At 45.0% G+C, this 25,589-nt stretch overlaps 1 protein-coding gene across 5 annotated transcripts in view; it reads left to right on the top strand.

The window, feature by feature from the left end:
• Positions 1 to 8,194: 8,194 nt before the first annotated feature.
• FAM234A (family with sequence similarity 234 member A) overlaps positions 8,195 to 25,589 on the top strand; it is a 31,186-nt gene continuing 13,791 nt past the window's right edge. The window contains exons 1-2 of one of the 5 annotated variants that reach the window (XM_089896471.1): positions 8,212 to 8,268; positions 13,075 to 13,181. The gene's annotated coding sequence lies outside the window, so the exon portion shown is untranslated. Of the gene's footprint in view, positions 8,269 to 8,477; positions 8,521 to 10,744; positions 13,200 to 25,589 lie in introns of those variants that run through there. The other 4 variants (XM_089896475.1, XM_089896472.1, XM_089896470.1 and 1 more) reach the window with 4 other exon arrangements.

Below are 25,589 nucleotides of genomic sequence, written 5' to 3'. Positions count from 1 at the left end.
GCTTCAAAACTCAGTGGTGTAAAACAAAAATGATTTATTATTTCTCATTATTCTGTGGAGTTCAGGCAGGGCTTAGCTGGGCCCCAGGCTCTTTGCTCTAGGTGATTTGGCTTGGTTCACAAAAAACTGGGCTGAGCAAAGATCCAAAAAGGCTACACTGATGATCTGGCCCCTCTGTGGTTCTCCATGTGGCTTCTGTCTCTGTACATGACATCATAACATTCTGAAGTCTAGCCCAGCTTACTACATAGTATGGCAGCTGGCTGCCCCAGGGGAAGGAGTGGAAGCTGTCAGTCCTTTTAAGGCCTAGGCTGAGACCCCCAGAACTCTCCTTCTACCATTACCTATTGGTCAAAGCAAGTCAAAAGGTGGGACTGCCCTGGTAGTCCAGTGGGCAAGACTCCACACTTCCAATGCAGGGGACACGGGTTTGATCCCTGATCAGGGAACTAAGATGCTATATGCCATGCAGCATGGCGCAAAAAAAAAAAAAAAAAAAGTCTGTGATTTAGTTAATAACAATGTACTAATGTTAATTTCTTAGTTTTGACAAATGTATCATAGTTATGTAAGATATGAACCCAAGGAGAAACTTGGGTAAGGGTATATGGGAATGTTTGTACTATTTTTGCAATTTTTCTGTAAATCTAAAATCTTTCCAAAATTAAAATTTACTTTAAAAATAGTATGTAGAAACAAATTCAAACAAGATATTATCACAATAACTATAAAGAGATTAAATTTATTAGTTAAAAGAGAAAATCAAATAGGATTTCATGAAAATCCATTTTTATGCTATTTAGAAGCAATACAGTTGAAATACAAAGACGTGTAAAGGTTGAAAGTAAAAGTGTGGGAAAATATGTAGGCTAACACCAACATAAACAAAGCTGATATAGTTACAGTATAAGGTTTAAAGGAAAAAATATTAAGTATGGAGAAGTCATTGTATTGAAAAGGGTTTTGTTCACAGTAAGATTCAACTATTTTAATCTTGCATGCATCTAATCAAATAGCCTCAAAATATGCAAACCAGAGCTTCCCTGGTGGCGCAGTGGTTGACAATCCGCCTGCCGATGCAGGGGACACGGGTTCGTGCCCCGGTCTGGGAAGATCCCACATGCCGCAGAGCGGCTGGGCCCGTGAGCCATGGCCGCTGAACCTGCGCGTCCGGAGCCTGTGCTCCGCAACGGGAGAGGCCGCAGCAGTGAGAGGCCCGCGTACCGCAAAAAAAAAAAAAAAAAAGCAAACCAAAAGATGACAGAACTGCAGGAAAAACAAATACACCATCACAAAAGTGGATTTCAATATACACCTTTTAAAGTGTTTTGACTAACACAACATTGTAAATCAACTATACTTCAATTTTTTAAAAAATGTAGGGGGCTTCCCTGGTGGCGCAGTGGTTAAGAATCTGCTGTAAACACGGGGGACACAGGTTCGAGCCCTGGTCCGGGAAAATGCCACATGCTGCAGAGCAACTAAGCCCGTGCGCCACAACTACTGAGCCTGCGTTCTAGAGCCCGTGAGCCACAACTACTGAGCCCATGCACCACAACTACTGAAGCCTGTGCGCCTAGAGCCCGTGCTTTGCAACAAGAGAAGCCACCGCAATGAGAAGTCCGTGCACTGCAACAAAGAGTAGCTCCCACTCGCTGCAACTAGAGAAAGCCCGCGTGCAGCAACGAAGACCCAATGCAGCCAAAAATAAATAAATGTATTTTTTTTTTGAAAAGAAGGAAATGTAGGGAATTCCCTGGCAGTCCAGTGGAGGTACTTCCACTGTAGGGGCCCAGGGTTCAATCCCTGGTCAAGGTACTAAGATCCTGCAAGCTGCGTGGTACGGCACCCCCCCCCAAAAAAAAGTAAATGTATAGTCTTAAATGCTTAAAATATTGTTTTAAAGGCAGTAATTTCATGACCTAACAAGCATTCAACTTGAGTTAGAAAAGGAAAAACACAACATGACTGAATAAAGCAGAAAGGAGGTTACTAAAAGAAGACAGAAATCAACATAAAAGAAAACAAACATACAATAGAAAGGATCAACTGGGCCAAAAGGTGGTGTTTTGTTTTTCTGAGGTTTTTCTTTTGGCTGCATTGGGTGTGTTGCTGCGCGCAGACTTTCTCTACTTGAAGCGAGTGGGGGCTACTCTTTGTTACGGTTCACAGGCTTCTCATTGTGGTGGCTTATCTTGTTGCGGAGCACGGGCTCTAGGGCTCTAGGCGCACAGGCTTCAGTAGTTGTGGCATGCCAGCTCAGTAGTTGTGGCTCACAGGCTTAGTTGCTCCGCGGCATGTGGGATCTTCCCGGACCAGGGATCGAACCGTGTCCCCTGAATTGGCAGGCGGATTCTCAACCACTGTGCCACCAGGGAAGTCCCAAAAGGTGGGGGGGGGTTTGTTGTTGTTGTTTTTTGCGGTACGCAGGCCTCTCACTGTTGTGGCCTCTCCCATTGCGGAGCACAGGCTCCGAAAGCGCAGGCTCAGTGGCCATGGCTCACGGGCCCAGCCGCTCCGCGGCATGTGGGATCTTCCCGGACCGGGGCACAAACCTGTGTCCCCTGCATTGGCAGGCGGACTCTCAACCACTGGACCACCAGGGAAGCCCCCAAAGGTGGTTTTTTGAAGAGACTAACAAAATAGACAAACTTCTGGTGAAACTGATGAAAAAAAAAAAGAGAGAGAGATAGCACAAAGTAAAGAATAAAATGGGAGTGTAACCACAGAGAGAGAAGAAATTAAAAACTAAGAGAACACTATGAACTTTATGCCACTATATTTGAAGCCTTGTATTAAATGGAAAATTCCTGGAAAAATATAATATTAAAATGGACACAATAATAACAATAAAGTCAGAACTGCCATGTAATTGTTAAATAAACTAAAAGAGTAATCTGAACTGCAAGAAGAGAATGATGATGGCCAGCAGGTTCATGTGATGCCTAGGAGAGACCTTGACAGTCCACAGGAGCAGGTAGGCAGAGGCAGCCAGCATTGGTCCAACCTTCTCACAGTGGGGTCTTGCTGCAGCTCTAGGAAGAGGGGAAAGAAGGCCTCCAGAGAGGAGGAGACTGCTGACCATGGAAAAAACAAATAAAACACTAAGATACACTTAATAAAATTAAGCTCTAACTCTAAATATTACAATGTATGTGAAAGTACAAAGGAAAAAAACACACACTTGTATGCTAGGGAAAATTCTATTTTGCTTTCTCTAAATTTTAATTTTTCTCAAGAGTCAAAAGGCGTTATTGTGCTTCATTTTAAGAACAGCAAGTCAGAAAAGTCAAAAATTTAAAGTGTCATCCATCTTGGGGCAAAAACCAGACTTACGCTATCAGTCTTTAAAAGCCTTCAGCCTGGATTTCCCCGGTGGCTCAGTGGATAAGACTAAGAAGTCCACATGCCGCAAATGAAAAAAAAAGAAAAAGAAAAAGAAAAAAAAGATCCCGCATGTCGCAACTAAGAGCCAGCGCAGCCAAAATTCAAAAAAAAAAAAAAAATGTTGCTCTCCATCTGGCTCTACAATGATTAGGTGACCAGCCACTGCAGTCGCTGACCTTCAACACACCCTGAAAGAAGTTCAGGGCCAAGATCAGGAATGAGGCCCTCTGTGCTCTGGGAAAACTGGCAGAACAGGCCTTCAGATAGGTAGGTATTTTCATTACAAAACTTTATGAACCCAATTTCTTGCATCTTTTCATACCTAGAAAAGCAGTAAAATAATTAACAGAGACATCTGCCCCTCATGACTAGCAGCAGCCTCTACCAACATGTATGCTTGATTGCACATTACTCCCCTCACCAAAAGCATATACATAATATATACTGACCCCGCCCCCCAGCCCCGCCCCGTTCCAAAGTTCAGAGCTCACTGACCGGCTGTCTCTCCTGCTACAGTCCTCAGTAAGCCGCAAATAAAACTGAACTCACAGCTCTCATGTTGTGTGTGTGGTTTGTTGTGTTTTTTTTCAGTTGACATTACCCAGAACGTCACCTCAGTATCTGAAGTTTCCCTCTGTCCCCTCCTCCTCTAATAAGTTGGGGTTTTATGCACCAGCGTCAAGGTATTAATAAATCTTATTTAAAAATTTTTCCTCAAAGAATGCATCAGGCCCACCTAGTTTTATTGGTGAAAGACTGGTTTTCTACCCAACTTTTTAAAGGAACAGACCATTCTAATCCACAACCCTTTCTGAAAAATATAAAATGATTAAATATTCCCCAATTCATTCTATGAGGCCAACAGCGGCCATGGCCCACGGGCCCAGCCGCTCCGCGGCATGTGGGATCCTCCTGGACCGGGGCACAAACCCGTATGCCCTGCATCGGCAGGAGGACTCTCAACCACTGTGCCACCAGGGAAGCCCGAGGCCAATATAATCTTGATAGCAAAACTAGACAAGGATAGTAAAATAAAGTGCTGTATAATCCAACCTCACTCATAAACATAGAGCCAAACATTCTAAACAATATCAGCAAATGAAATCCAGCAACATGTAAAAGGATAATAGGCCATGAGCAAATTGGTTTAATCTAGGCACACAAGGATCAGTTATCTTTAGAAAGTTAATAGCATTTACCACATTAAAAGATTAAAGGAGAGAAAAAAAGATTAAAGGAGAAAAACTGCATAATCATCACAGGAGATGCAGAAAAAAAACACTTAATAAAATCCAATGCACATTGATGATGTGGATGAAAAATTAATCAATCAACCTGAGACAGAAATGAAAAATTTTATCCGAGCCAAATTTGAGGACTATAACCCAGGAAGAGCAACTCAGAAAGCTCTGAGAACTGTTCTGCCCATTAGAAGTCAAGGAACAGTTCTTTAAGTTTTTTGAGACAGAGGGCTGTACATCAAATGACATATTATTGACAGTTTACATGATCCAGATCTAAGTGTCATTGTGGTAGGTCATGTGGTCCCGTACAAGATCAAGAAAGAATGTTATCTTTTAAGGAGTCCTCTTGTGGGTGCTGGGAGAACGCTGCTGTTTATGGTTGAGCAGGTATTTCTGCAGATGCGGAGGTTTGGTCGATGCATAATGCAGATATACAATGCACAGTGGTGGGGAGACGGGAGGCAAAGGGCAGAGAAGAATTTTTTATGATTAAATTTTTCTTGTCTTGCCATAAAATATGAATTTTATTTCACAACAATAAAAAAACTCTTAGGGAATTAGGAATAGAAGGAAACATTTCTAACCTGTTAAAGAGTATCTACAAAAAAAAAATCCTACAGCAAATGGTCAACTATTGTAAATATTCTCTTTAAAATCAGGAACAGGACAAAGATGCACACTACTGCTTCTATTTATCAGCTCAGAATGGCAAGAAAAATAAAGACATAAGGATTAAGGGGGAAGAAACAAAATTGTCTTTATTCAGATTATATGATTATATTCCGAGAAAGTTCAAAAGAATCCACCAACAAAGTATTAAAGATATTCTTAGAATGGTTGCTGGTTAAAAAAAAATATGGAAATCTTTGCACTATTTCGATATGCCAACAATGGAAAATGTAATATTTTTTAAAGACACTTTTTTTTTTGACTGCACCTCACGGCTTGTGGGATCTTAGTTCCCCAACAAGGGATCGAACCCGTGCCCCCTGCAATGGAAGCACAGAGTACTAACCACTGGACTGCCAGGGAATGCCCAAGCAAATATTATCAATAGCATTGAAAACCGCAAAATGCCATCTAACAAAAGAAATAAAAATCTTACTGTAAGACATCACAGAAGGCCTAAATTAAGTGCAGAGAGAGTCTGAGCCCGTGTTCTTTTTTATTTATTTATTTATAGCTGCATTGGGTCTTTGCTGCTGCGCAAAGGCTTTCTCTAGCTGTGGTGAGCAGGGTTTACTCCTCGTTGCGCTTCGTTGCAGTGTGTGGGCTTCTCATTGCGGTGGGTTCTCTTGTCGCGGAGCACGGGCTCTAGGTGAGCAGGCTTCAGTAGCTGCAGCATGCAGGCTCAGTAGTTGTGGCTTGCGGGCTCTGGAGCACAGGCTCAGTAGTCGTGGCACAGGGGCTTAGCTATTCCGCGGCATGCAGGATCTTCCCAGACCAGGGCTCGAACCCATGTCCCCTGCACTGGCAAGTGGATTCTGAACCACTGCGCCACCAGGGAAATCCTGAGCCCGCGTTCTATGTAAGAAGATAAATCATGTCAGTTCTCCAGTGTGATTTACAGACTGGGGACCATTCTACTGAAAAGCCCTACAGGGTTCTTTCGTGGAACTTGGCCTGATTGTGATTTTGACCGAAGAATGAATGGCTGAAGCTTTCCAGAAGAAAAATAAGGTGGAGGGACCTGTCCAACCAGGTATCACGAGTTACTATAAGGGTATTGTAATTGAGATTGTGTGGCACCTGCACGCCAGAAGAGAATGTAATGATCCCAGGAAGAAGCTGTGGGCATGTAAGACTTCCCTCCATTTCCCAGTGCTCCAGTAAAAAGCCCTAGTCCCCTGAGACTCTTCAGATACTTAGGAGAATGAAGTCTGTAGTAATTTGTCTAGTTAATTGCTGTGATTCAAAAGTATAATAACTTGCCTTATCTTTCTGAGAGGGTCAAGTAGTTTCAGGCTGGCTTAGGTGCCCAGGTACCCTGGGGCTGCCTGGGCCTGGAGAGATTCATCTAAATATCAAAATACTTGAGTCCAGAGGGGATCCTTTCAGGAGATGAGGAGGACAGATGTCTCTTTCCCTTTATGAACAGATGGAAGTCATTTCTCTGAATCCCTCACCTCGGGATGTTGTGTCAGTCCACTCACAAAGGAAAAATTTCCATCAGTTCTCAATGGGTTGGGTCGGGGGAGGTCTGTGGGAGGTGTGAGGGATGTTTCATACTTACTGTGGGGTAATTAACAAGAAACCTGGTTTGATGCAGAACACCTTGTGTGAGCATTAGGACAAAGTTATCAATAATGAAGCTGAGGACTTCCCTGGTGGCGCAGTGGTTAAGAATCGCCTGCCAATGCAGGGGACACACGGGTTTGAGCTCTGGTCTGGGAAAATCCCACATGCCGCGGAGCAACTAAGCCCGTGCGCCACAACTACTGAGGCTGCGTTCTAGAGCCTGAGAGCCACAACTACTGAAGCCCGCGTTCTAGAGCCCGTGCTCCGCAACAAGAGAAGCCACCGCAATGAGAAGCCTGCGCACCACAACGAAGAGTAGCCCCCACTCAACACAACTAGAGAAAGCCCGCGTGCAGCAATGCAGACAAAAATAAATAAATAAATTTATTAAAAAAAAATAATAGGGGCTTCCCTGGTGGCGCAGTGGTTGAGAATCTGCCTGCCAATGCAGGGGACAGTGGTTCGGGCCCTGGACCGGGAGGATCCCACATGCCGCGGAGCAACCAACCCCGCGAGCCACAACTACTGAGGTCCGCGCCTACAGCCCATGCTCCACAACGGGAGAGGCCGCCGCAATGAGAAGCCCGTGCACCACAACAAAGAACAAAAGCAGCCAAAATAAATAGATTAAATAAATTTAAATAAATTAAAAAAAAATAGAGCTGAATTTAAAAAACCCAACAGAAACTCATGCATATACATTGTTTTTTAAAAAATATGCCAGATCGTTGGGGGAAAGAGGGACTAAATAAATGGCATTAGCACTCCTGGTTATCCAAATGGAAAAAAAAAAAATGAAGTTACCTTCTTACCCCATACTAAAGCTACTCCAAGCTGAATTAAGGACTTAAATGTTAAAATCAGAACTTTAAAAAAACATTAGGAAAATACGTGGGAGAGTAAGGGGGTAGGAAAGGATTCCTTAATCAAGACACAGAAAGTACTAACCGTAAAATATTGGCACTTTTTTAATATTAAAGTGAAAAGACGAGACGCAAACCGAGATATTTACAACACACGCCACCGACAAAAACTTAATATCCAATACAGAGCGCCAGGAAACAACACGAAAAGACAAGCCTTTCAGCAGAAACCTAGACCAACGACCAGAACAGGCACTTCCGGAAGAGGAAACGTCAGGCCAACGCCAAGTAAAACCAACTAAAGATGCTCGAACGCGCTAACAACCGCGGAACCGGAGCGAACCGGCAGCACCCCCAAAGCAATCTGCGGGGCTGACACTACCGTCCGCGTTGCTCAGCAACCAAGCCGGCCGTGGGGCGGGGCCTGAGCGCGCTTTCCGCCCCGCCCGACCGGAAGTGACGCCAGGAGCGGGGCCGAGCAGCCTGGTGGCTGCGCGGGCAACAGCTCTGGCATCCTTGGGAGGGCGCGGCGGCGGGTGAGTAGCGCGTCCTCTTCCTTCTCGCGCGTGCGCTCCGCGGCCTCGCGCGGGTCCACCTCTTCCCTCTCGGGCCGTGTCTCTCCGCGTCGGCGCGGGGCCCCGGGAGACCCCAGCCCCAAGAGCCCGCCCGTGCTCTCGCCCACCGCCCAGCGTTGGAGTCCGTGCGTGTCCGCGCCGCGCTGTGGGTGGAGGAGCTACGCGGGAGCCGGGCAGCGCAGCGGGTTGGCAGGACCGACTGCCGCAGCCTGGGTTTGTGTGGCGCTCAGTTCAGCCCCGCTTTCCCCCAAAGACAGGATTTAACTCCCATTAGGAACCTTCCCACCCCAGTTGGCTGCATAGGAGGCAAGCTAGCCATCGCTGCACGGGTTGCCTGGAAGTAATTAAAAATATACTAATACTAAAATAGTATGTCCATGAGCTGCCTCTCGCCAGGGTCAGGTATGCATGTCCTCTTTCTAGGACGGTGTCTGTTTGACGACTGGCTCAGTAATCCAAAGCTCAGCTGACGGTTACTCACCTATAGTGGTGATTGCTCCCTACAGCCTGTCTTACTAAGCAAAAGCAAAGCAGAGTTTAAAAGCGGGGAAGAACGCTGTCAGTCTGTGAGAGTTCTCACCTCCCCCATGACTTGATTGCCTGGGAGCTGACTGATAGGTTATCAGGGTATAGACAACTGCAAATACTTGCAACTCCGTGATTTCAGCTGAGGAGCTTGTGTGATGTGCTCACCTACCCCTAGGCTGCTAATGTTCTTCTGAGCCTCAACCAGATGGCTCCACTGCTCTCTTTGCACTTTCCCTGTGAGCCTGAAGTTACAGCAGCCTAGATGAACTCAGCAAGTACTGAGTGTCTGCTGGGTGCCAGGCATATAGCACTCATCAAGACAGAATTCCTGTCCTCAAGGAGCTTCAATTCTATGGGAGGATACAGATAATAAGTAAGATAAATAAGCAAAATATGGAGCATGCTAAAGAGAGAATACGGATCAGGAAAGAGTGAAATGGAAATGACCCTGTTATCAATGAAGTGGACATTTATTTGGGCATTTTACCAGTTCTCTGAGTCCTTGTTGCACGGATCGGAGTGCTTTTGGCTTCAAGTGTCAAGCGTCCATTAAAACTAGATCAACCTCTGGAGACATTCCACCTACTTTCACTTAGGAAAGTCCAGGGGACCAGAAATAGATGGGGCCAGGGGCTTAAATGAGATCATCAGGATTTAGTGATGGAGTGTGGGGGTCTTACTACCATCCTGTCACACACTTTCTCTTTGACCTGTTTCTCTCTATGTTGCCTTTCTTCTTCTCAGGTTCCTGCCTCTGCTCTACCTGCTTGTATTAGTTATCTGCTGCTCCGTAACAAATCAACATCAATGATGTTTTAATGGATTAAAACATCAAACATTTATTACCAGTTTCTGTGTGTCAGGAATTCAGGAGTGAATTAGGTGATTATAGTTCAAGGATTCCCATGGGATTCTTTTTTTTTTTGCCACTCCACGCAACATGCAAAATCTTAGTTCCCCGACGAGGGATCGAACCCATGTCCCCTGCATTGGGAGCGTGGAGTCTTAACCACTGGACCGCCAGGGAAGTCCCAAAGGACTCTATGGGGTTACAACCAAGATATTGGCTGGGGACGCAGTCATTTAAAGTCTTGATTGGGACCGGAGGGTCTGACTTCAAGACAGTCCACTCACTCAAGGCCTCAGTTCCTTGCTGGCTGGCTGTTGGCTGGAATCCTTATTTCCTAGCCACAGGGCCCACGTCCTCACATGTCGTTGTCTTCCCTCAGAGCAAGCGATAAGAGAGGAGAGAGAGGACGGTGGAAGTCACCATGGTTTTTATGATCTAATTTTGGAATTTTGCTGCTGCTCCTGCCATATTCTGTTTGCTGGCATCACTAGGTACTAAAGACTTCACCTTTGAAGGGAGGCACATCAAAGAGCTTGTGAACATATTTTAAAACCACTCCTGTGGGAAAAGAGTGCCTATTCCTGTAATTCCAGTTGCAGTTCCAGATCTAGTATTCAATTGGGTCCTAATCATGTGAATCTGATTAGTTAGCTAGCCCTGGGTAAGGAGCCCTCCCCAAAGTTACCAGAACCACACTAAGCTTGTGGGAAAGCGGATTTACCCAAAGAAAGCCCAGGTGCTGTTACAGAGAGAAGGAGTGGATGTCGGGTAGTCAAATTGACCCCTATGTCTGATACATGCTATCTATTTCAAATCAGTTAGAAAAGTTTACAAGCAGAGCATAGCAAGAATTGGACATTTATTCAGACAGGTGAATGTGTATGTTTATTTTATGCCGTGCACTATGCTTTGTCCTGGGAAGACAAAGGCAATAAACGAGTGATGCCCTCCGAAGTTCTTCACCATCTGGGGTACGTAGGTCTCACCAGTGGCTCAGTGGGTATGGAGCAGTGGTGGGCGGTGGGTGGGTGGGGGACTGGTTTGAGTGGGCTATGAAGGCCCAGTAGGAGTTACTGGTAGGTCAGCCTTGTGACGGGGGAACAGACGTTGGGTATAGGGTTTGGGAAGACATGATACTAGAGGTAGGCGATAGCCAGGTGGTGGAAAGACCTGCAGGCAAACTCAGGTGGCTGAGCTTTGTTCTAAAGTTGTGAAGCGTCAGTCAAGAGTTTCAAGCAGGGGAATGACATGATCAGGAGATATTAGAAAGATGTCTCTTGCAGCATCAAGGAAGGTTTGAGAGGGCTACAGAAATCCAGGTGAGAAGTTATAAAAATACGATCTAAAGTAGCGGCCGTTGAAAGGAGGGGTTCAACTGAAGAGATACGTCAGAATCTACAGGGTTTGTGGTTGTTGCAAAATTTACTACGTACCTCACCCAAAATCAGTCTTTAGAAAAACCACAAACTTAGTGAGTTTTGTTCCCACTCTGACTTTGTAAAATCCTTCATGGAGCTTCGGTTGTCTGGATGTAGTGTCCAAAAAGAAGAATGCTGATTCCTAAATGAATAACCAGGAAGCAGGTATTGAGAGATCAAGTGGCATATCTCTAACTGTTTAAAAATTGGAGTAAATTTTTTAAGAAATTGGAGGTGGGGCATGGGAGAGAAGTGTGGTCTGTAGATGGAAAAGGTTGGCTCTGTGTTGGTAATTGTTGAAGCTGGGTCGTGGATGAATGGGGCTGGTGGTCTCTACTTTCATGAATATTTAAACATTTATGTGACAACAGGTTTTTAAAAAATAAAGGTAAATAAGTAAATTGAAGTTAAGGCATATTTATAGGGTTGATCAAAAGTGATCAAGTAAGAATTATACTTTATCTTCTTAAGAGCTTCTGCTGTCCTTAATGTAAGGACAAGAAGAAACACTGATTTGTGGGGGAATCAAAGGAAATTGAATCTTCCTTAGAACTCAGGAAAAAAGCTTACTCCATGTTATTTTACAGACAAACCTACAAAACTTGTTCTGTGTAACAGTTGCTTGTCTGAAATTCTGATAGCCACTTCTCCGTAACTCCCTTTTAGGTGGTATGTGAGCTGCCCTCAATTACTCTGAAAGTTTTGCATCTCGTGGAGAGGAACTGTGTGCTGAGGTTCAGGTCCTAAGCACTGAGCTGCCTGTGAAACACTTGCCTTTAACCGGGAAGCATGCATGACCTTAAAATTTGTTCTCATTTGAAAGATGATTAAGGGCCTATTGTCTGTCTTGAGATTATTGTTTGGTGAAGAGAAGAAGTAGTTGTTCGGCTGTAAACGGCTGAACACTGTAGCCGTCATTGTCTGACTTCTGCTTTGCTCAGCCGAAAACCCAGTCTGCCCAGTTGGGTTCTGTGGGCGTCTCTCACATGCCTCTGGTTGAAGTGCTGTCAGAACACTCGGGCCACTGGGCCGGGACACAGGCCTCCTAATGTATAAGAAATTCCTAAACCGTTTGTATATGTCACAGCTGGCTTTGGGGACAAGCATTTGAGCACTCACACTATAAGATCGGTTTGTGGGGCTTCCCTGGTGGCGCAGTGGTTGAGAGTCCGCCTGCCGATGCAGGCGACGCGGGTTCATGCCCCAGTCTGGGAGGATCCCACATGCCGTGGAGCCTGTGCTTCCGGAGCCTGTGCTCCGCAACAGAAGAGGCCACAACAGTGAGAGGCCCGCGTACCAGAAAAAAAAAAAAAAAAAAGATCGGTTTGTGATTACAGGTCATGAGGTCTGTGCATCCAGACAAGCTCTTGAATGAAGAACTTGATGCGCCTTATCTCACCTTCTTGTCAAGGAATGGCTCCCAAAAGCTCTCTCCCCCGTTTCACTGACACTTAGTTTAACTGACACTTACGAAGTGTCTGTCGTTTGTTTAGCACCAGGGAAGTCCTGCTGCCCTAAAATAGCTCTCGGTCAGAGGCTGTGGGAGGAGTATTATGGGTGCTTTGAAAGAAAAAGTTCGAGTTCTCAGGTGGAAGGTGGCCTTCCTGGTCCGCGGTGCTCACGTAGGCTTGATGGTAGTCCAGTCAAGGCTCGGAGCACTGAGAGGGCCTCCTGGCAGGAGGACCATCCTGAGGGAAGACTTGAAAATCCGGATCCCTGGGAGTTCCCTGGTGGTGCAGAGGTTAGGACTCTGTGCTTACACTGCTGAGGGTGCAAGTTCAGTCCCTGGTGGGGAACTAAGATGCCATAAGCCGCCTGGCACAGACAAAAAAAAAAAGAAAACCAGGATCCCTTACTGGTCAAATCACAGCAAGGCCAAGTGGACAAAGGCGATTTGCAGATACAACACATGCCCAGTGGATACATGACAAGATGCAGTATGTTTTGTCCAATGTAATTTCTGTCCTCTAGAAAAGTAACCCTGCTGAGTGTGAACTAGGGGTGAGAGCTCCCCAGTGGAAAGAAAGAAATCTGCTCCACTCCCAGCTGCACCTTCAGAGTCACCCTGGACCATATCAGTACGTAGTCCAAGAGTGGTAAGCTGATCTTTTCATGGTTTAATCCAGTGACAAAATCCTTTCAGTTTCTATTACTAACTGGTGAAGCTAGATAGGAAAGTTAATCTATAATCAGAGTCTTTTCCTAAGTATTCCTTACATATTTTCTCCATTTAAAAAGCTCATCTGCACAACATTGTAAATCAACTACACTCCAATAAAAATTAAAAAAATAATAATAAAAAATTAAAAAGCTCATCTGCTGTTTCCTCCAGGCCTCTCCTCTGCCTATTTAAATGTATTTTCTCTCTATGTGTTTTCTAATTTGCAGGTACCTTTGATTAAAATAATGTCTACTTTGTGAAATTGTCACCCTAGTGAGGTCAAGTAATACGACAAGTAGCTGTTCCTGTGTGAGTGGAGGAAGGTGTTCTGTGTCTGGGCAAATAGAAGTGGGCTACTCCTTCCGTATTCTGTCACAGAGCTGACTGTAGTACCAAGTTCTCAAAATTCTCAACTAAAACCAGAGTTAAGATTTTAAGGCATCCAGTTTAAACTGAACAAAAATTTTACTTAGTTTAAACCAATTTTTACAATATGCAAACTACCTTTCCAGTGGAAGTGCTTAATTTTCAAAGTCTGATCTCTTTGATTCGTTGTCCGAAAAGAATTCTGTAAAATTGAAAATTTAAAAATTGGGGGGGGGGTGCATCTCTTATTAAAGTCCCCTGAAGTGATCTTTTCTCCCCCCCCCAAAAAAAAAAGTTACTAAACTTTAGTTTAAAAAGGTTAAACCCCCTACTTTCATAATATCTGTAGAATTGTCAGTTATTTGTTGGGGCAATTTTCCCTTTTCCCTCTGCCCTTGTTAGAATCTTTTTTTTTTTTAAGATTTAATTTTATTTATTTTTAGCTGCATTGGGTCTTCATTGCTACATGCGGGCTTTCTCTAGTTGTGGTGAGCGGCGACTACTCTTTGTTGCGGTGCGCGGGCTTCTCAGTGTGGTGGCTTCCCTTGTTGCGGAGCATGGGCTCTAGGTGTGTGGATTTCAGTAGTTGCAGCATGCAGACTCAGTATTTGTGGCTCGCGGGCTCTAGAGCACAGGCTCAGTAGTTGTGGCGCACGGGGTTAGTTGCTCTGCGGCATGTGGGATTTTCCCGGACCAGGGATTGAACCCACGTGCCCTGCATTGGCAGGCAGATTCTTATGCACTGAGACACCAGCAAAGTTCCTGCCCTTGTTAGAATCTTTTTTTTTTTTTTAACAGCATCATTGCTTATTTATTCTCAGTGTCTCACCTGTTAGAATCTTTATGCTTTCTTTATCCATCAAAAAAAGTTAGAGACATTTTTATTTTTGAATTTTCTGTTCTCTCTGTCTCAGTAAACTGTTCTCAGAGAAAGAGCTCTTGGAGAAAAAGGAGTTATTTCCTTTATGCAAATACTGCGTATTCCTGCCCCTCCAAATGTTAATTGTTACTGGGCTTTACTGTCCTTCCCCACCAGGCAGGAGGGCAGGTTTGGCCTTGAGCAGACACACCTGCAGGTGTGTGGCCCTTTGAAAAGCTGTACACAGGGATGGCATGTTTATCTCAAGCAGGTTATTCTTAGACTCATACCTTTTACCCTAATATGTATCATATTGATACATTTTCTTTCTCATCTCTCACATTTTTCTTCATTTCTTTTTTGTTTCGTTTTACTTGACATTTAAGTCAAAAAGTGCGCTGCACAGTCATCATTTCAGAAGCTCAGAAGTGGCAGGAGAAAATCCCAGTCAGTGACTGTCTGGAAATCCTGTAAACCGATTTCTGATCTCTGTCCTTAAGACCACGAGCTAGTTAGAAATGACAGAAAAGGACATTAGATGCAAATGAGGTAAAGATACAAGTCTCTTAACCTCAGAGTCTTTCCCTTTATTATCTTTTCTTCATTTGTTGTGTCCTAACAGCTTTTGTTTTAAGTGAAAACTTCATTCCTTTTCAGTACCTGGGAAGTGTGTTCCTTTAATTTTCTGTATATGTGTACAAATGTGCATTGTGTTTCCCTTAAGATCTGCTGCCCTGATGTTCCCCAGGACCCCTGTTCTCCAGACTTCTCACATTGAGTTTAGCTAACACAGAAATATGCGTTTTTATGCCCAGGTTGGACTTCCAGAAGCCTGTCTTTCCAATGGGCCTGTTACTTAGAGCGCATAGGCCGGTGGCTATGGGTCTTTTCTGTGCTGGCCAACGAGGAGCTAGTAAACACACCTGATTTCAGGGATGCGCTTTATTCTAGGTTATGGTTGCAGCTGCTTCATTGCTGTATTGGAGGCAAAAGACTTTGTAAGTTTCTCTTACTTCTTTATGTGGAATTTAACAACAGCAGCTTCGATTTGAAACAAAAAGGAAAAAAGCCTGGAGTTCACAGACTTAGTGATTCGGCTTAGGGATAACGCTTTGCGTCTGCTGGGGTCAGGTTGGCACCTTGAGCTGCCTGTGTGCCTTTGGTGTGAGCCTTCTGCCACAACACCTGGGCTCAGGATCAGGCGTGTCCTCAGTGTTGGCGGCGCTGGGGCCCCACCGTCGCCACAAGCGCTCCCCTGCTGTCCGGGCGGTCCTGCTCCCGGGCCCTCCGTGACCTCGGGCACCTGCGTGGTACTGTACATGTTCCCGGGTGTCACTGTACACGAGCAGCAAGGAACCACACGGACCTTTTCCCCACGGTGGGAAGGGAAGTGATTGCCGTGGGGGGTTTGCAGAAAGGCTGTAATTATTTTGAAATAGTGGCGGGTTGGGGGTTGGCTGTTCTTTTGGATGTCCTCATAGAACTGCACTGTGGTTGATGTTCTGCCAAGAACAAGCAGAACAAAACAGAAACAGTTCCCACCTCTGGAGCAGAAGCTTCATGATCAGGCGGTTCTGAGGTGTCGCCAGGCCCTGGGGAAGCTCTGACCCCCCTCCCTTGCTCAAAGTTTGTTTGTTTGGTTTTTTTTTTTTTTTGCGGTACGTGGGCCTCTCACTGTTGTGGCCTCTCCCATTGCGGAGCACAGGCTCCAGACGTGCGGGCTCAGCGGCCATGGCTCACAGGCCCAGCCGCTCCACGGCATGTGGGATCTTCCCGGACTGGGGCATGAACCCGTGTCCCCTGCATCGGCAGGCGGTCTTTCAACCACTGCGCCACCAGGGAAGCCCTCAAAGTTTGTTTTTTTAAATTATTTTTAAAATTTATTTATTATTTATTTATTTTTGACTGCGTTGGGTCTTCGTTGCGCACAGGCTTTCTCTAGTTGCAGTGAGCAGGAGCTACTCTTTGTTGCAGTATGCGAGCTTCTCGTTGCGGTCGCTTCTCTTGTTGTGGAGCACATGGGCTCAGTAGTTGTGGCTCGTGGGCTCTAGAGCACAGGCTCAGTAGTTGTGGTGCACAGGCTTAGTTGCTCCACGGCATGTGGGATCTTCCCGGACCAGGGCTCGAACCCGTGTCCCCTGCATTGGCAGGCGGATTCTCAACCACTGTGCCACCAGGGAAGCCCCTCAAGGGTTTTTATTATTTTTTTTAAACTGTTTATTTGGAACTAATTATAGACTCACAAGATATTACAAAAAGCTTGAAGTGCTTTCCCCTGGGCCTGGTGGTGACGTCCCTGGGGCTAGCGCATTATCAGAGGTGGGAGCTAGATGTTGGCACAGTGCTGATCACTGCGCCACAGACCTGCCCCATTCCTGTTTCGCCAGTTCTCACATGGGCTCCCTTGTCTGTGTGTCTGATGATATGAGAGTCTATCACATGTGGATGTTTGTGCAGCCAGCAGCACAGTTGGCACGTGGACCGACCCACCTGACACGGGCCCATCCTCACTGCCCCTCCCCACCCGGCACTGCGGTCCCACCGCCTGCCCTTAGGGACCCGGCTGAGGGGGAGGATTCTCGAGGTGTCAAATAGAGAGGTTATCATCTCTCCCTCTGTCCAACTCAGTTTGTTTTTAGGTGAATAAAGTTTTGTTACTTGAGTTGGTTATGCTGGGTATGCCCTCCCTACCCAGCTTTCTCTCCTGAAGAATAGAAACCTTCCCTGGAGAAGGATCACAGTATCTTTCACCTATCTGTTATGAAGTATCTTTAACTTGGAACTCTGTTAATGATTAAAAGGAAAAAAAAAGAAATTATTCAGAGTAATGCAAGTGAGCCAGTGATTTCTGCGGGAACAGTGAGTGAAGTCCTTGCTCTTAGAGGGATGACGGGAAGCAGCGCTTAGGACCAGTTCTGCTTCAACCTCCAGTCGGAAAACACCAGAGCTGGAGCGTCCCGAGCCGTCCTTGCGCTGGGACCCTCTGTCTGGAGGGCATTTTTGCCTCGCAGGAGCTGAAATGGCTGCTGTGGCTTCTGCCCTTTGGCCCTCGTCTTGCTGTCACTCTTCTGCATGAAGCCCGTCAAATATTCAAAGACGTTACAAAGCAGAATTCAGTATTTCACTTTTTGTAATTTTTTATTACTGACCCCAGTATAAAAATAACGCTGTGAGGTCAGGCTTTGCCCGAGGTGAGGGCTGTGGCCATTGGTGTTGCTCACAGTGCACTGTCCTGAGGCCTGGGGTCTGCGTGGCTCAACCCGCAGGACTGGGAAAGCCCAGGTGTGACGTTTCCCCACTGCTTCTCTACGTTTGAGAGCTGTGTTTCTTTGGGGCCAGTTTGTGCTTGGTGTTGTCTCCAGACTTCTCCAGGGAGCTGGTGAGAGCGTGTAGTGGAGAGAAAGGGTCCCAGCCGAGGGGGCTGGGTTGCCCAGCCTGTCCTCGGAGGGTCCCCCTGAGAGAGCCTGGGGGCGGCAGGGCCTGGTGCCAGCGGCTGTGTCTGAACCAGACTGCCCCCACGGCCATGGGCCCGACTTAGCCTCAGCCACCTTGCATCCCTGGCGTCCACCCGTTTTCTGAGTTTGACTCTCTGGTCTCCCCATCCATTCTGGACACTGTCTAATCTCTTTCCAACAAATTCTCTTTCTGCCTACAATAGCTAAAGTGTTTTTGGCAAACAGGAACCTTGACTGGTGTAGAGAGGTTGGGTAGATGCCCGGGTGCCTCGGATGGGAGGGGGTCTCTGCCCGGGTGCCTCGGATGGGAGGGGGTCTCCAGTCCCAGCCCCTGCTCTAGACTACACTGCCACCTGTGGTGACTTAGATTAGATAGGGAATCATTCCTAAATTGTGACCTCCCTTTTAAACAAGTATCCCCACTGCCAAGAAAAAAAAAGCCAGACTGGCTTTGGGTCACATTTGGTTAGAAGAACCAGAAAAGGCTTCATAAATGAGATGGCATTTTCCATGGGCCTTGAGGGGTGGGTAGGGTTTGAAAGGGAAGGATGTTTTAGGTGGACTTAGACACAGGGAAGTGTTAGGATTAGGCTTTTCAGGGACACCGGAGGGTCTGCAACCCGTCATGGGGGCCACAGCTGTGGGGGTAGCAGGTGACAACCTCCCAAACACAGTTTTTTAATTTATGCTCTTTGGACACTTGAAGGGTTTACATGTAGGTAAAGGGATTAGATATTATTCCAAAGCACAGAATCTGGATCAGGGGACGGTTACAGGATAGCAGATTTTAGTTCAGAATATGGCAAATTCCTAGTAACCAGGACTGTGCAGCGTGTAGGGCTTGGCCATATTCCGGAGTGGAGGTGTCCCCAGAAGGGACAGGAAAAAGGCCAAGAAAGCAGTGTTCCCACTCATTCATGTGCCACTCAGGATTGTGCCATACTCGCAGCATAACTACACAGTTATTTTTATTTAGTACTTTTCTTTAATCAACTCACTTTTTCTAGTTAAATACACTTTAAGAGAAAACACCAGAGAGGCCAGGGGCACAGAGCTGGAGGAGGGAGCCATGTCCAGAGTCCCCATGGCCTGGGCTGTAGCTCTCCCACCCCGGATTCTCACAGCTGTGCTGCTGCCCCAGAAACCAAAATAATGGCTGAACATATCCACCACTTGGCAAAAGATGTAAACCTACAGGTTCAGGAAGCTGAGCAAACCTTCAGCGGGATAAACCCAAGGAAACCCATGCCAAGACACATTGTAATTAAACTTCTGAAAACTAAAGACAAAGAAAAAAATTTGGAAGCAGCAAGAGAGATTGACATCTTAGTTATGGGGAAAAACAATTCAAAGGACAGCAGATTTCTCACTGGAAACCATGAAGGCCAGAAGGAAGTGGCATCATGTTTTTCAAGGGCTGAAAGAAAAGAACCTATCAAATGTCAAGCACTGAATTCTATATCTGGGGAATTATTCATCAGGAATGATGGAGAAATAAAGACATTATCATGTGAAGGAAAATAAATTGGTTGCCAGCAAACCTGCTCTAAGAGAATGACTGAAGGAGGTTCTTGAAAGGTAAAGGAAATGTTAAGAGAAGCATTCTTGGAACATTGGGAAGAAAGAAAGAACAGAAAAAGCAAAAATATGAGTAAATATAATAGACTTTCATTCTCTTGAGTCTTCTAAATTATGTTTCATGAATGAAGCAAAAATATAACACTGATGTGTAGATGTATGTAAAGGAGATATTTAACACAATTCTATTATACACAGACTGGCAAAGGCTTAAAGCAGGGACGTGAGGTCTCTACACTTCACTTGAACTAGGAAAATGCTGACAGCAGGAGACTGTGTTAAGTTAGGTGTGTCTAATAATGTCCAGATCAACCACTAAAAATCTTCAGTGAAACACGCTAAAGCACCTAGATAAATAAAACTAGAATTGTAAATAATATTTCCCTTATTCATAAAGTAATCCACAGGAAGTCAGGAAGAACAAAAGTGAGAAACAAAAAACAGAGAACAAACAACAAAAGGCAGAATAAAGGCCTAATATATGGATAATTTCCTTAAAAGTAAGTGGTCTGCACAAAAAAAAAAAAAAAAAAAAAAAAAAAAAAAAAAAAAGTAAGTGGTCTGAAAATACAGATTTGCAGAGTGGATTTGAAAAAAAAAAAAAACAAACATGATCCAGGGACTTGCCTGTCAGTCCAGTGGTTAGGACTCAGTGCTTTCAGTGCCGTGGCCCAGGTTCGATCCCTGGTCAGGGAACTAAGATCCTGCAAGCCGTGTGGCACTGCCAAAAGAAAAAAAAAAAAGATCCCTGTGCTGTCTAAAAAAAACCTACTTCAAATATATGATATAGGTAGATTGAAAATAAAAGGATGGAAAAAGATATACCATGCAAACATTAAGAGACGATAAGAAGAGCTATTAATGTCAGATAGACTTTAGAGCGAGAATTACTTGGGGACGGGGGGGGCATTGTGCAATGATAAAAAGGCTGAGCCACACAGAAAATACAGCAATCCTACATATGTGAGCAACAAACTACAAAGCTGCCATTTCTTTAAAAACTGAGTTGGCTGTCTGTATCCCCTGTTCCCCATCCGTGAATTCAACCAGCTGCAGATCGGAAGTATTCCAGGCGGAAAAATCCAGAAAGTTCCAAAAAGTGAAACTTGAGTTCAGTGCACACTGGCAACTGTTTACATAGCATTTACAGTGTACTGGGTATTATAGGTTATCTAGAGATGATTTAAGGTGTATGGCGAGGGGTGTGTGTGTAGGGTTATGTGCATCCCATTTGATGTAAGGGACTTGAGCGTCTGTGAATACTGAGGGACGACTACTCAGCAATACAAGGAATCAACTGTATTCATACAGCAGCAACACAGAGGGACCTCAAGGGCATTGTGTTGAGTGAAAAAAGCCAATTTCAAAGTTCACATACTATGTTATTGCATTTCCATAACATTCCCCAAATGACAAAATTTTAGAAATGAAGAACAGGTTGGTGGTTGCCAGGGGAGAGGGATGGTGGGTGTGGCTCTTTGTGGTGATGGAATATAGTTCTGTATCTTGATATACATGAATCTACACAGGGAACGCCATGGCATAGAACTACGACGTCGCTCTCCTGGTTTTGATACGGTTCTGCAGTTGTGCTGTAACCGCTGGGGAAGGCTGAGACGGGGCTTCTTGGTATGATCTTCGCAACTTCCTATAAAGCAGTAACTTCAAAATAAACAGTTAAGGAAGGAACCTTTATCAGTTACCGGAAGTCTAAGACCACTGTCACCATAAACGGAAAGACATCCGTGAAAAAATACAGAGATAACTAGAAATAAAACTGTTCACCCGGCACCACCTAAATTGTCTTGTGTGCTGCCAGTGGTGTAGGACCCAGGCTTTGTGAAGCCCCCTTACGGAGGGGTGGGAGGTCATGGGACTTCACTGGAGGACTTGGGACCCTTCAGTGCAAAGAGACTGTGTTCCTTAGTGAAGTTCAGGTTCTCAGGATCTCAAATATAGCCCCTCAACTCCTTGGGCAGCTCCAGGCTTGAAACACTTCGTTTAACAGGAAAAGAGGGCGGTGGTGAGATGCCTGAGGTCTCTGTGTCTGGAGAAGAGAAGGAGCAGCACAGGGAGAGGGTGGTGACAACAATGGAGGGAGTCGCCCCCCTGCGCCCCCGCCGCACACTGAGCCCCCAGCTCTACATGCACTACCCAAACCTTCCCAACAACCTAATAGGAAAAAGAAACTGAGGAAAGCCACAATCCAGAGGCAGAGCTCACTACCAAACCCAGCTTCAAAATCTGCTCTTTCTCGCCATCCTGTACCCTTACGTACATGCATTTAGGGTTCTTTTATTTTGGTGCTAATCTCTCTCTCTCTTTCTCTTTTTTAACCACCAAAGCATTTTTATTTTTGTCACTGACAACGTACACAACAGTGGAATTGTACTATTACTTTGCTTGACTTCCTTAAATATTACTTAAGTAGGCATGTACGTTTAAGAAAAGTAATACCTTGAAGAAGTATTCTGTAAACGTAACCCCTCTCAATATGTTTTCCTGCTTTGTTTTATACATAAATAGCATTTTACAAAGTTATGAATAAAACTCTGAACTCTCATGGCCTAAAAGTGTGTGTAGATTCTGGAGCTTGACAAGATGTTCTCTTTATGATTTTATAGCTAACATACACTATTTTTAAAAATTGAAGTATAGTTGATTTATAATGTGTTAATTTCTGCTGTACAGCAAAGTGATTCAGTTATACATATATATATGCCTTTTTTAATATTATTTTCCATTATGGTTTATTATAAGATATTGACTATAGTTCTGTGTGCTATACAGTGAGACTTTGTTGTTTATCCAGTCTATATATAAAAGCTTACATGTGCTGACCCCAAACTCCCAATCCATCCCTCCTCCAACCCCCTCCCCCTTGATAATCACCAGTCTTCCTCTGTGATTCTGTTTCTGTTTCATAGATAGGTTCATTTGCGTCATATTTTAGATTCCACATATAAGTGATATCATATGGTATTTGTCTTGCTCTTTCTGACTTCACTTAGTATGATAATCTGTAGTTGAATCCATGTTGCTGCATATGGCATCATTTCATTCTTTTTTATGGCCGAGTGGTATTCTAGTATATATATGTACTGCATTTTCTTTATCCATTCATCTGTCAATGGACATTTAGGTTGTTTCCATGTCTTGGCTATTGTAAATAGCATTGCTGTGAACATTGGGGTGCATGTATCTTTTTTTTTTTTTTGGCCTCACCGCACAGCTGGCAGGATCTTAGTTCCCCAACCAGGGATTGAACCCAGGCCACCGCAGTGAAAGCGTTGAGTCCTAACCACTGGACCATCAGGGAATTCCCTGTATCTTTTTTTTCTTTAATAAATTTATTTTATTTATTTTATTTTTGGCTGCGTTGGGTCTTCGTTGCTGCACGTGGGCCTTGTCTAGTTGCAGCAAGTGGGGGCTACTCTTCGTTGTGGTGTGCAGGCTTCTCATTGCGGTGGCTTCTCTTGTTGCAGAGCCTGGGCTCTAGGCGCACGGGCTTCAGTATTGTGGCCTATGGGCTCAGTAGTTGTGGTTCGCGGGCTGTAGAGCGCAGGCTCAGTCGTTGTGGCATACGGGCTTAGTTGTTCCACGGCATGTGGGATCTTCCCGGACCAGGACTCGAACCCGTGTCCCCTGCATTGACAGGTGGATTCTTAACCACTGTGCCACCAGGGAAGCCCCATTCCCTGTATCTTTTTGAATTATAGTTTTGTCTGGGTATATACCCAGGAGTGGGGTTGCTGGATCATATGGTAATTCTATTTTAGTCTTCTGAGGAACCTCCACACTGTTTTCCACAGTGGCTGTAATGTGTGCTATTTGCAGTGTTTATCATGGGTCAAATGACTTATCATCACAAGTTACTGCATGAGTTCTGCCAACGACAGACCTTCCAGTTCACTTAGTAAAGATGCCATGTGTTAAAAAGTCAAAATGGGGACTTCCTTGGTGGTCCAGTGGTTAAGACTCCGTGCTCCCAATGCAGGGGGCGCGGGTTCAATCCTTGGTCAGGGAACTAGATCCTGCATGCCGCAATTAAAAGATTCCCGCAAGCCACAACTAAAGATCCTGCATGCTGCAATGAAGAGCCTGCGCAGCCAAATAAATAAATAAATAGATAAATATATATATATTTTAAAGTCAAACTGGCCAAGAGACATCATTATTATTTATTTTATTTATTTATTTTTCTGGCTGCACCACATGGCGTGTGGAACTTCCCCAACCAGGGATCGAACCCAGGCCCCCTGCATTGGGAGCATGGAGTCTTACCCACTGGACCACCAGGGAAGTCCTCCCATGAAATTCTGTTACAGGAACAGAATCAATACGCTCCTAAATTTTCCAAATTTTATTTTGAACCACCACTTTGATTAGTTAAAACTTCCAGAATAAAAATAATGACACACAAAAATGATCTTAGAAAGGCACACTTACCATTCCTGGCACAGAACATTTGATTTTTAGTTTTTGAAGACTGGAAGTCATTATTCCTTAAGAAAATATTAATGTATTTGTTGAAAGTGATTTATTAGGTAAGTGAAAATGAATCTTGCACATTGGCTGTTTCATTTTATATAATGAGTAATTTTTTAGGTCTTCACTTATAGGGTATAAAACTTAGAAAAACATTCTCAAACTGATATGCTCATGAGAATTAAATGATTCAAGCTACAAATAAATACTAAGCTAAGATTGAGGTGGGGATCCCATTGGCGATTTTATTTTATTAGTTTTGTAAATTTATTTATGGCTGCATTGGATTTTGGTTGCTGCGCGCAGGCTTTCTCTAGTTGCGGCGAGCTGGGGCTATTCTTCGTTGCAGTGTGCCGGCTTCTCATTGCGGTGGCTTCTCTTGTTGTGGAGCACAGGCTCTAGGCGCATGGGCTTCAGTAGTCGTGGCACACGGGCTCAGTAGTTGCGGCTCGTGGGCTCTAGAACACAGCCTCAGTAGTCGTGACACACAGGCTTACTTGCTCCATGACATGTGGTATCCTCCTAGACCAGGGCTCAAACCTGTGTCCCCTGCATTGGCAGGCGGATTCTTAACTGCTGCACCACCAGGGAAGTCCCCTTATTGGCGATTTTAAACGAGTTTCTCACAAATTCTTTTTGATCTCAGATCAGTTTATGACCTCAACAGATGTCTTAGTGGCTCATTCACAGTTTTAGAAGCCAACGTCTGCTGGTTAAAAAGGTGGTTCCTGCAGGGATGTTTATCGCAACATGGCCCTGGACCAGGTCAGCCCACGGGGTGCTGGTCTCGCAGGGCTGCCTTGGCCCCTGCAGAGGGGGCTGGCCTCCTGAAGCCTCTGTCCGTCCTCCATCAGGTCTGTGATGGGTCTTATTTTGTCCTCCCCTGCATGCGGGCTTGGCCAGACCGTAGGTGCTGACCTGACTCCCCAGCTGTGTTGCTAAGGACCGTTTGGAGAGAGTTTCCCTTTCTGCTTCTACATCCAGATGGGTGGTAGCGTGGGGAGGGGGTTCTCTCCGCCCTCACTGGGGGACCAACAGCATTCCTTATGTTCCCTCCATGATGCACCATTGGTCTGACTTAACAAGGAAACCTGTGTAGCAGGGACTAGAGAATAGTTTGGGCTCATATTTCCTTTAATTTTCAGAGGTCAGGTTTATAACTCGATTATTCTACTCACATTTTAAAACACACTTTATGGTTTTCAGTGCACAGAATATTTCTGGAGGGAGCCGTAAGAAACTAGTACCACGCTTCTCTTGAGCCTGGGGGCTACAAGAGGAAGGGCAGTTATGCTTTTATATCTTTCACACGTTGTATCACGTAAATTTATTGCTGACTTAAAAAAACCCAAACTACATCAGTAACTGTTTTGCACTGTCCTTGTTTCTTAGCTTAGGGAGTGAAAGACTGACTAGGAAAAGGAGTGGTTTAACTTACTGGCTCGGGGTCATCGGCATTGGGGTTTACTTTACTAAGCTTGCCGAGAACTCCAAAGACAAGAACCCCCAGGCAGCTGGATGGAAGGAAGGTGCTCTTCCTCCCTTTTATTTGCTTTCCTCCAGGCTGGCAATGGGGAGG

This window comes from Delphinapterus leucas, chromosome 15, assembly GCF_059928025.1.
Source record: "Delphinapterus leucas isolate spDelLeu-1000000601 "Yukka" chromosome 15, BTC_Dleu_Yukka2, whole genome shotgun sequence".
NCBI classification, from domain to species: Eukaryota; Metazoa; Chordata; class Mammalia; order Artiodactyla; family Monodontidae; genus Delphinapterus; species Delphinapterus leucas.
The sequence above is the reverse complement of the archived record's forward strand: the minus strand, read 5'-3'. Positions and strand labels throughout refer to the sequence as shown.